The following is a 12,023-nucleotide window of genomic DNA, read 5'->3' on the forward strand; positions in this document are numbered from 1 at the left end:
TTCGCCTACTCCCAAGGGCTGTGTAAACGACATGGTTGGGTTACCCATGCTCGTATACATGAGAATCCCGTAATAAGGGGACACGACCTCTGCTTTGACAAGACGTGCCAATGGCAACCGCGTCTCGAAACATGGAGCGGCAGACGAAAAATAGTTCGAAATTTTAACCGGACAGACGTGATGTCATGTTGTAAAAAGTTGTCAGCGGATTAGACTGGTGTATTATTATATTCTCTCTACGTTTGTGTGTGGTGTATGTTACAGGTCCGGACACGATCAATTCGTCCGAAGACTATTTTGGAGTTTGGAAGGAGGAACCCGCCTTGCAATGCCGAAGACAGATCTACTCGCTGGATACCTTGTCATTGAAGCCAGGTGAGGGAGTCCTAGATTAGGGGGTCTCCGGACAGCCGAATTATATCCTTTGGCCGGACTGTAGGACTATGAAGATGCAAGATTGATGACTTCGTCTCGTCTCCGGATAGGACTCTACTTGGCGTGGAAGGCAAGCTATGCAGTACGGATATGTATATCTCCTCCTTTGAAACCGGCCTTGTGTAACCCTAGCCCCTTCCGGTATCTATATAAACCAGAGGGTTTTAGTCTGTAGGACAACATACAATCATACCATAGGCTAGCTTCTAGGGTTTAGCCTCTCCGATCTCGTGGTAGATCAACTCTTGTAATACTCATATCATCAAGAATAAATCAAGCAGGACATAGGGTTTTACCTCCATCAAGGGGGCCCGAACCTGGGTAAAACATCGTGTCCCCTGCCTCCTATTACCATCTGCCTTAGACGCACAGTTCGGGACCCCCTACCCGAGATCCGCCTGTTTTGAGACCGACATTGGTGCTTTCATTGAGAGTTCCTCTGTGTCATCGCTGTTAGGCTTGATGGCTCCTACGATCATCGATAGCGATGCAGTCCAGGGTGAGATTTTTCTCCCCGGACAGATCTTTGTGTTCGGCGGCTTCGCACTGCGGGCCAACTCGCTTGGCCATCTGGAGCAGATCGAAAGTTACGCCCCTGGCCACCAGGTCAGGTTTGGAAGCTTAAACTACACAGCCGATATCCGCGGAGACTTGATCTTCGACGGATTCGAGCCCCTGCCTTGTGCGCCACGCGGTCACGATGAGTATGATTTAGCTCTACCATCGGACCGTATTCAGGAGATCGCACCGGCAGCCGCTCCGACCCTCAATTCAGAGCCAGTTTCGCCATCCATGGACGGGTGGATAGACCCCGTCGTGGAGGTCGTACCCTCTGCGGCGATCGAGCCGAATATGGACCTTACCCTTCACGAGACCCATGTTGCCAAACTGGCGGATCCTTCTCCGGCCACGGACTCTGAACCGCCTGCGCCCGTTCCTATCGAATTTGATTGGGCGCCGATCATGGAGTTTACCTCCATGGATATTTTTCAGCACTCGCCCTTCGGGGACATAGTGAACTCATTAAGGTCTCTTTCCTTGTCAGAGGGATCCTGGCCGAACTACGTCCGGCAGGATTGGGATGCGGATGACGAAGAAATTCGCCACCCACCCACCACCCACTTAGTAGGCACTGTCGATGACTTAACCGACATGCTCGACTTCGACTCCGAAGACATCGACGGTATGGACGACGATGTGGGAGTCGAAGAGGAACCACTGCCCACAGGGCACTGGACAGCCACCTCATCATACGATATATACATGGTGGACACACCCAAACAAGGCAATGGTGAAGAGACAACGGAGGATGACCCCTCCAAGAAGCAACCCAAGCGTCGGCGTCAGCGGCACCGCTCTAAGTCCCGCCAAGGAAAAAGTGGTGATACCGGCACCGGAGATAATAGCACTCCGGACAGTGCCGAAGACAACAACAATCCCCTCCAGCAAGATTTAGAGCAGGAGGATGGAGGAGCCAGCCCTCCTGAGAGAGCGGCAGATGGAGAGGCGGATGATGATAATTACATGCCCCCTCCGAAGATGAGGAAAGCCTCGGCGATGATAAATTCGGCGTGCCAGAGGATCCCGTCGAACAAGAGCGCTTCAAGCTCAGGCTTATAGCCACGGCAAATAGCCTTAAGAAAAAACAGCAGCAGCTTCAAGCTGATCAAGATCTGCTAGCTGACAGATGGACTGAAGTCCTGGCGGCCGAAGAGTATAAACTCGAACGCCCCTCCAAGAGTTACCCAAAATGCAGGTTGCTATCCCGACTGGAGGAGGAAGCACCAAAACCTACATCCCCGACATATGACGCGGCTGATCGGCCACCTCGTGGCCGCGACAGAGAGACATTCCAGCCAAAAGCTCAGCCCGCACCCCGACGTCATTCAAATAAAAAGGCATGGGGAAATACGCTAGACCTGCGAGACGTATTGGAGGACAAAGCAAAACATGCAAGATCAATCTACAGATCACGAGGGCGCGCCACTACGCGAGACAATAATCGTCACGCCAGATACAGTAAAAGTCCGGCTGGGCCGAACACAGCGGGCAAGACTCATTCGAGCTGCTTCGCGATATAGCCCAGTACAGAGGCGCCGCACACCCCTTATGCTTCACAGACGAAGTAATGGATCATCAAATCCCAGGGGGTTTCAAACTCGTAAATATAGAATCATACGACGGCACAACAGATCCTGTGGTATGGATTGATGATTTCCTCCTGCACATCCACATGGCCCGCGGTGATGACCTACACGCCATCAAATACCTCCCACTCAAACTCAAAGGACCAGCTCGGCATTGGCTCAACAGCTTGCCAGTAGAGTCCATTGGCTGTTGGGAAGATCTCAAAGCCGCATTCCTCGACAACTTTCAGGGCACTTACGTGCGACCACCAGATGCCGATGACTTGAGCCACATAATTCAGCAGCCAGAGGAATCGGCCAGGCAATTATGGACACGGTTCCTAACAAAGAAAAATCAAATTGTCGATTGTCCGGATGCAGAGGCCCTAGAAGATTTCAAGCACAACATCCGTGATGAATGGCTTGCCCGGCACCTTGGCCAGGAAAAACCGAAATCTATGGCAGCCCTCAGGACACTCATCACCCGCTTTTGCGCGGGAGAAGACAGCTGGCTGGCTCGCAGTAATAACATATCAAAGAACCATGGTACTTCGGATACCAAGGACGGCAATGGCAGGTCAGGTCGCAACAAGCATAAGCGCTGCATTAACAGCGACAATGCCGAGGATACGGCAGTCAACGCCGGATTCAAAGGCTCTAAATTCAATTGAAAAAGTCATTCAAGAGAAGCACTTCGGGCCCGTCCAGTTTGGACCGTATACTCGATCGCTCGTGTCAAATACACGGCACCCCCGACAAGCCAGCCAATCACACCAATAGGGATTGTTGGGTGTTCAAGCAGGCCGGCAAGCTAAATGCCGAAAACAAAGATAAGGGGTCACATAACGATGATGAGGAGGAGCCCCGGCAGCCGAACACCGGAGGACAGAAGAGGTTCCCCCCACAAGTGCGGACGGTGAACATGATATACGCAACCCACATCCCCAAGAGGGAGCGGAAGCGTGCACTCAGGGACGTATATGCGTTGGAGCCAGTCGCCCCAAAGTTCAACCCATGGTCTTCCTGTCCGATCATCTTCGATCGCAGGGACCACCCCACTAGTATCCGTCATGGCGGATTCGCCACATTGGTCCTCGACCCAATCATTGACGGATTTCACCTCACCTGAGTCCTAATGGACGGCGGCACCAGCCTGAACCTGATTTATCATGACACAGTGCACAAAATGGGTATAGACCCCTCAAGGATCAAACCCACCAAAACAACCTTTAAAGGCGGCATACCAGGTGTAGAGGCCCATTGCACAGGCTCAGTAACACTGGAAGTGGTCTTTGGATCTCCGGATAACTTCCGAAGCGAAGAGTTAATCTTCGACATAGTCCCGTTCCGCAGTGGCTATCATGCACTGCTAGGGCGAACCACATTTGCAAGATTCAATGTGGTACTGCATTATGCATATCTCAAGCTCAAGATGCCAGGACCTCGGGGGGTCATCACAGTCAATGGAAACACAGAGCACTCTCTCCGCACGGAGGAGCACACTGCGGCCCTCGCAGCAGAAGCACAAAGCAGCCTCTTAAGGCAATCCACTAGTTCGGCGATTAAGGACCCGGACACCTTCAAGCGCGCCTGGAGTAATCGGCAACAGGACTGCCTGGCATGTTCCGAGCTCACATAGCAATGCGGCCCTCACCCCGGTCCCAGCCAAACGGCGAAATCCATGCCACGCGTACATAATTACGCATTAAAAATACCATGGGCACAGGCGGGGAGGGGGGCACGATGGCAGCACGCCCCAAGTCACGGCTTAAACCACACTAGGGGCTTCCCGCTTTGTTATTTTTCTCTTTCAGGACTTCAATCTCTGGAAACCCTGTCCGGCAACGTGATTGCCGAACGCATGATGCAGCATCCAAGGAGGCAGAAAGCTACGTCACACCACGAAACTCCCAGGTGGATTATGATAACGAGTGAAGTATTTGCTTTAATACTATTCCTCAGCTTGCCCTTGGAAGGGACATGTCAAACAGTCCTACCTTTTGCTTATCGCACTACTTGTATCATTCTGCTTTAACACACCTTTTTTAATAAAAAAATGCATAGCATTAAGACTATTATTGCATTCTTCTTTATATATGTGTGTGTGTGTGTGTTCATTTATGACATCCAGCACCCGTACACTCTGGTACGGCCAATACGCTAGGGGCTTAAGCATACCCCATAATATGGCGTGAGAAGTCCGAACACTTTCGACAGTGCGGCACCCCGAACTTATAGCATTATTATGCATCAGCTTCGAATCATGTCTTGGGTCAATAGTTGGGTTTTCCCGGCTCCCATGTTTTGGTACCTTACATTCCGCTATATCGGCTAAGGTAGCACTGGGAGAACTACTGCGATTGTGCCCCGGTTCTGCTGGGCTAAGCACCTCAGTAGAGAAAGCTAAAACTGACTGTCATGATAAGGCGAGAGACTGGTCGCTGTTTGAGAGGTTTCAAGTCCCTAAATGCTTATGCCGCTTAGAGCGAGGAGACGCCCTGTCCAGCTTAAGGCGTGTATCGCACCCCGAATTCGGCCTTCCGAATACTAGGGGCTTGGCCAAAATCTAAAATTATAGAATTCTATGGCTAAGTGAGAGTGATAACGCATTATAGTCTGATTGCCTTGTTCGTTGTGCTGAGCACCTCCCTCGAAGGACCCAACAATGGGAACAAGAGTGCTCAGGTTTATCCCGAACACCCCAGCACTTGTGGCGTGGGGGCGGAAGCCGACGACTAGCCATCTCTCAGATTTGATAAACAGCCGAACAGAAGGTAATATTTTAAATTCAAACAAGCGTTGCATAGCGCATATGAACAAGTTTTCATAAATACAGGATTACACGAGCAAGTTTACTCGAATATTATATCTTTCGTACACTCGTCCGCTACGAGACGAGCACCCTTCGGGACACCATCATAGTACATCTCGGGGTGGCGATGCTCCTTGCCCTCCGACGGCCCTTCCTTAATCAGCTTCACGGCGTCCACACGGGCAAAATCCCGGCATGCACCTTCGATGCAGACGGACCGCTTGATGACTTCCAGCCGTGGGCAGGCATCCACAAGCCACCTCACCAGGCCGAAGTAGCTGTTGGGAAGGGCGTTGCCAGGCCACATCTGGACTATAAAGCCCTTCATGGCCTGTTCGGCCGCCTTGTGCAGCTCGACCAGTTGCTTCAGCTGGTCGCTCAGAGGCATCGGGTGTTCGGTCCCAGTATACTGAGACCAGAACAGCTTCTCCGTTGAGCTTCCCTCCTCGGCCTGGTAAAACTGTGCGGCATCCGACACGCTGCGGGGCAAATCTGCGAATGCTCCTAGAGAGCTCCGGATTCGGGTAACTAACAGGTAATTTACTTTCACATGCTTGCTTTGCATATAGAATGCCTTACCCGCCGCTATCTTCTATATCGCATCAATCTCCTGGAGGGCCTTTTGGGCTTCGGCCTTGGCATTCTTTGCGCTCTCGAGGGCCGCGGCAAGCTCAGACTCTCGTGTCTTCAAGTCAAGCTCCAACGCCTCGTGCTTCATCACGAGAGCGTGGAGCTCTTGCTGCACCTCGCCCACCCGTGCCCCGTGCCTTTCCCGCTCGGTGCGCTCCTTGGCCGCTTTGTTTTCGGCATCAGATAGCGCTTGCTTCAGGGTCGCCACCACGTTCGTGGCCCCTGGCAAATTTACGATGATCCTGTCATTTTGCAATCGCATTCTTTTTATACATATCCATAGACTAGGAACTACTTACCTTTGTTCTCCTCGAGCTGCCTCTTGGCAAGGCCGAGCTCGTCCTTGGACCCTTTAAGGTCCTGCTTCAGTGCTGCGACCTCCGCAGTCAGTGCGGCAGAGGCCAGCAGCGAAGCCTGCATACGCATATTGACATACTTATATTAGACTCCTGTGATATTGTTTGATCCTCCGTTCGGCTTTTCTTTGTGAACACCGAACATAGCATCAGGGGCTACTGTCTATGTGGTAATATTTTTCCTATATTTCAAAAACTTACCTCAAAGCCTGTTAGAAGGCTGGCACAGGCTTCAGTCAGTCCGCTCTTGGCGGACTGAACCTTCTGGACCACCGCACTCATAATAGTGTGGTGCTCTTTGTCGATGGAAGCACTTCGAAGCGCTCCCAGTAGATTGTCCGGTGCCTCTCGATGGACAGAGGTCACCGGCACAAGCGTCTTGCCCTTTTGGAAGGAGGCCGCCTGCCTGAGTCCGGAACCACTGGAGGTTCCGGCGCGGTGTTCGGCCGAGGGCCGAACTCGGAGCCCTCGGGAGCCTTGCTCCCTCTGCTCCCGGAATTCGGGAGGTCGCCTCGAGGCGCCTCCGGGACTGTCTCCCCTCGACCCGGTGTCTCTTGAGACAATACCTCGGCATTGTCCGTAGGGCAAGGGGAGGTGGCGGTCGGAAGTGGATCGCTATCCATATCCGACGAGCCCAGGGAGCCGTCCGACGATACGTCGATACGGGCTCGTGGCGGTCTGCATAATCATAATTCAGTGTTAGGAGAAGCGGTGCGACAAAGGTATGCTATGAATTACTCTGGCATCCGAATACTTACGACTTCGCCAGGGGCTTGGCCCTGAGCAGCCACTCGTCTTCGCCTTCGGCGGCGGTGGTGGAGTAGTCCGGAAGGAGGGTCCTTCCCTTCTTGGACCCTTCGCCCCCCCCCCCCCCGTTGGGGGGGCCTTCCTTTTCTTGTCTCCCCCGACTGGAGGGGGAGCATCTTCATCTTCCTCCTCGTCTTCGGGGGAGGAGTGCGTTGCGGAGTTATCGGACGATGAGTCTGACAACACCTCGCGTTGGGAACTCTTTCAGGTTCCCTTGCCCTTCTTGGTCTTCTCCGGCACCTTGTAAGGAGCCGGAGTCAGCATCTCCGTTAGGAGAGCGTCCGCAGTGTCTTCGGGCAGAGGGGTCGGACGGTTGATTTGCCCCGACATCTCCACCCAGTCCTGTCAAAGGCATGGAGCTCAGACCCTGCACATGATTAAGCTAGGGGAAATAAAATATCCTACCAGATGTATAGAACTCACCGAATGTGCTCGGCGCTTCACGCTTAGCCCGCGGTCCTCGGTGAGAGAGGGAGGGACCTCGGCGCCCTTGAACAGCACCCTCCAGACATCTTTGTGCATCGTGTCAAAGAGCTCGCTCAGAGTCTGGTGCTGGGCCGGTTCGAACTCCCACAAGTCGAAATCATGTTGTTGACACGGGAGGATCCGGCGGATGAGCATGACCTGGACTATGTTGACAAGCTTGAGCTTCTTGCTTGCCATATTATGGATACATTTCTGGAGTCCGTCCATCTCCATCGATGAACCCCAGGACAGGCCCTTCTCTTTTCAGGAGGTGAGCCGTGCGGGGATTCCGGATCGAAACTCGGGGGCAGCCACCCAGTTGGTGTCGCGCGGCTCGGTGATGTAGAACCACACCGATTGCCACCCCTTTATGGTCTCCATGAAGGAGCCTTCGAGCCATATAACATTGGGCATCTTGCCCACCATGGCTCCTCCGCATTCTGCTTGTTGGCCTCCCACCACCTTCGGCTTGATATTGAAGGTCTTTAACCACAGGCCGAAGTGGGGCCGGATGCGGAGGAAAGCCTCACACACGACTATGAACGCCGAAATGTTGAGGATGAAGTTCAGGGCCAGATCGTGGAAGTCCAGCCCGTAGTAGAACATGAGACCATGGATGAATGGATGGAGGGGAAACCCCAGTCCGCGAAGGAATTGATGGAGGAAAACTACCCTCTCGTGAGGTTCAGGGGTAGGAACGATCTGCCCCGCAGCGGGCAACCGATGCGCGATATTCGCGGCTAAGTATCCGGCTCCGCGCAACTTCTTGATGTCCGTAATGGAGGAAGCCATCCATTTTCCTCCCGCTTCGGACATGATTGGAGAAGGTTGAGGGGAAGGATGTGGACTTGGGCGTTGGAGCTCGAGTGCGCAAGAATGGATGGGCAAGGAGGAAGAAGGCGTGGGTAGAAAAAGGTTAAACCTTGTCTGTCGGTGTCAAAACCGGCGGATCTCGGGTAGGGGGTCCCCAACTGTGCGTCTAGGCTGGATGGTAACAGGAGGCAGGGGACACGATGTTTTACCCAGGTTCGGGCCCTCTTGATGGAGGTAAAACCCTACGTCCTGCTTGATTAATATTGATGATATGGGTAGTACAAGAGTAGATCTACCACGAGATCAGAGACGCTAAACCCTAGAAGCTAGCCTATGGTATGATTGTATGTTATGGTTGTTGTCCTACAGACTAAAACCCTTCGGTTTATATAGACACCGGAGAGGGTTAGGGTTACACAAGGTCGGTTACAAAGGAGGAGATATCCATATCCGTATTGCCTAGCTTGCCTTCCACGCCAAGTAGAGTCCCATCCGGAAACGGGACGAAGTCTTCAATCTTGTATCTTCATAGTCTAACAGTCCGGCCAATGGAGATAGTCCAGCTGTCCGGAGACCCCCTAATCCAGGACTCCCTCAGTAGCACCTGAACTAGGCTTCAATGATGATGAGTCCGACGCGCAGTATTGTCTTCGGCATTGCAAGGAGGGTTCCTTCTCCGAATACATCACAAAGGAATTTGAATACGAGGATAGTGTCCGACCCTGCAAAATAAGTTCCACATTCCACCGTAGAGAGAATAATATTTTCGCAGATCTAATTTGTTGGCTTGTTTTGGCAGCATGACGTTATGTCATGGCCCGGTGATTATTCGAACCGTTTCTTTTAACCAGCCCCGCACATAACGCGAGGCAGTTTTTTAGACACGTCTTGTCAAAGAAGAGATCGTGTCCCCTTATTACAGGATTCTCATCAATACGGGCGTGGGTAACCCAACCGCGCCATCAATTGCGGCGCTTGGGGGATAAGCGAGTTTTACCAGGCAAGTGGGGACGCTTAGTTTCGTCCACCCATATAAAGGGATAAGGATTCACCTTTCTATCCATGCCTTCTTCCTCCTTTGCTAATCCGTTTTCGCACACTCGAGCTCTAGCGCCCAAGCCCACACTTCCGCCTCAACCTTCTCCAACCATGTCCGGAGCAGGAGGCATGTGGATGGTCTCCTCCGTCACGGAGGGAGACATCAAGAAACTGAGGAGAGCCAGATACCTGCCCCACGACATCGCGCACTGGCTCCCCTATGAGGGGCAGCTCATCCCCACCCCCAGGCCCCACGAGAGGGTAGTATTCCTCACCCATTTCCTCCGCGGACTGGGATTCCCTCTCCATCCCTTCGTCCGGGGGCTCATGTTTTATTACGGCCTGGATTTCCACGATCTGGCCCCGAACTTCATCCTCAACATCTCGACGTTTATCGTCGTGTGCGAGACCTTCCTCCGCATCAAGCCCCACTTCGGCTTATGGCTGAAGACCTTCTGTCAAGCCGAAGGTGGTGGGCGGCCGCCAGGCGGACTGCGGAGGCGCCATGGTGGGCAAGATGCCCAACATAACATGGCTCGAGGGCTCCTTTGTGGAAACCATAAAGGGGTGGCAATCGGGGTGGTTCTATATCACCGAGCCGCGCGACCCTACATGGGCAGCGGCCCCCGAGTTCCGATCTGGCATCCCCACACGGCTCACCTCCTGGAAAGAGAAGGGCATGTCCTGGGGTAATTCAAAAGAGCTGACCGGACTCCAAACATGTATTCAAAACATGGTGGACAAGAAGCTCAAGCTTGTCAACATAGTCCAAGTCATGCTCATCCGCCGGATACTCCCGTGCCAACAACGGGAGTTCAACTTGTGGGAGTTCAATCCGGCGCACCACCAAACTCTGAACAAGCTCTTTGACACGACTCATGAAGACGCCTGGAGGGTGCTGTTCAAAACTGCCGAGGTCCCCCCCCCTATTACGGAGGATCGCGGATTCAGCGCGAAGCGCCAAGCCAGTGCGGTAAGCTGCTCTACCTTTCACAGGATACTTATTTTTTCATATAGATTGACTCCATGCGGGATCTAAACTCCCGTACCTTTGACAGGACTGGCAGAAGATGGCCGGACAGATCGACTGTCCGACTCCTTTGCCCGAAGGCCCCGCAGACGCTCTTCTGGCGAAGATGTTGACTCCGGCCCCTTATAAGGTGCCGGAGAAGACCAAGAAGGCCAAGGGAACTCGAAAGAGTTCCCGACGCCAGGCGTCGTTGGACTCACCATCCGATGACTCTGTGGCGCACTCTTCCCCCGAAGACGAGGAAGAAGAAGAAGAGGATGCTCCCCCACCGACTGGGAGAGACAAGAAAAGGAAGGCCGCCCCAACTTGGGAGGCCGGAGGGTCCAAGAATGGAAGGACTCTCCTTCCGGACAGCTCCACCGCCGCCGACGAAGGCGAAGACGAGTGGTTGCCCAGGGCCAAGCCCCCGGGGAGATCGTAAGTATTCGGATACCAAAGTAACCCATAGGATTCCTTTGTTACACTATTTTCCCTAATGCCGAACACAATTATGCAGGCCGCCCCGAGCCAGTATCGATGTATCATCGGACGGCTCCTTGGGCTTGTCGGACATGGATAGCGATCCAGTCCCGACCGCCACCTCCCCTCATCCTGCCGACGACGCCGAGGTGTTGCCTCAAGAGGCACCGGATCAAGGGGAGACAGTCCCGGAGGCGCCTCAAGGCGACCTTCCGGACTCTAGGAGCCGAGGGGACGGGGCCCCCGAGAGCTCCGAGTTTGTCCCTCAGCCGAACACTGCGCCGGACCCTCCAGCGGTTCCAGGCTCGGGCAGGTGGCCTCCTTCTAAGAGGGGAAAGACGCCTGTGCCGGTGACCTCTGTCCATCTAGAGGTGCTGGACAATCTGCTGGAAGCGCTTCGCAGCGCTTCCATCGACGAGGAGCACCACACTATCATGAGTGCGGTGATCCAGAAGGTTCAGTCCGCCAAGAGCAGATTGACTGAAGCCTGTGCTAGCCTTCTAACAGGCTTCGAGGTAAGTGCTTCAAAAGGTAGTAGAAATATTACCGCATAGACAGTAGCCCCTGATGCTTTGTTCGGTGTTCACAAAGAAAAGACGAACAGAGGATCAAATAATATCGCAGGAGTCTAATATAAGTATGTCGATATGCATATGCAGGCTTCGCTACTGGCGTCCGCCGCACTGACTGCGGAGGTCGCCGTACTGAAGCAGGACCTCGAGGGGTCTAGGAAAGAGCTCGGCCTTGCTAAGAGGCATCTCGAGGAGAACAAGGGTAAGTAGTACCCCGTCTATAGATATGTATATATGAAAAAGGACGTGATTGCAAAATGACACGATCATCGTATGTTTGCCAGGGGCCACGACCGAGGTGGCGATCCTGAAGCAAGCGCTAACCAAGGCCGGAGATAAAGCGGCCAAGGAGCGCACCGAACGAGAGAAGCACGAGGCTCGGGTGGGCGAGGTGCAGCAAGAGCTCCAAGCTCTCGTGACGAAGCACGAGGCGTTGGAGCTTGACTCGAAGACGCGAGAGTCTGAGCTTGCCGTGGCCCT

This window comes from Triticum urartu, chromosome 2 (assembly GCF_003073215.2).
Source record: "Triticum urartu cultivar G1812 chromosome 2, Tu2.1, whole genome shotgun sequence".
NCBI lineage: Eukaryota > Viridiplantae > Streptophyta > Magnoliopsida > Poales > Poaceae > Triticum > Triticum urartu.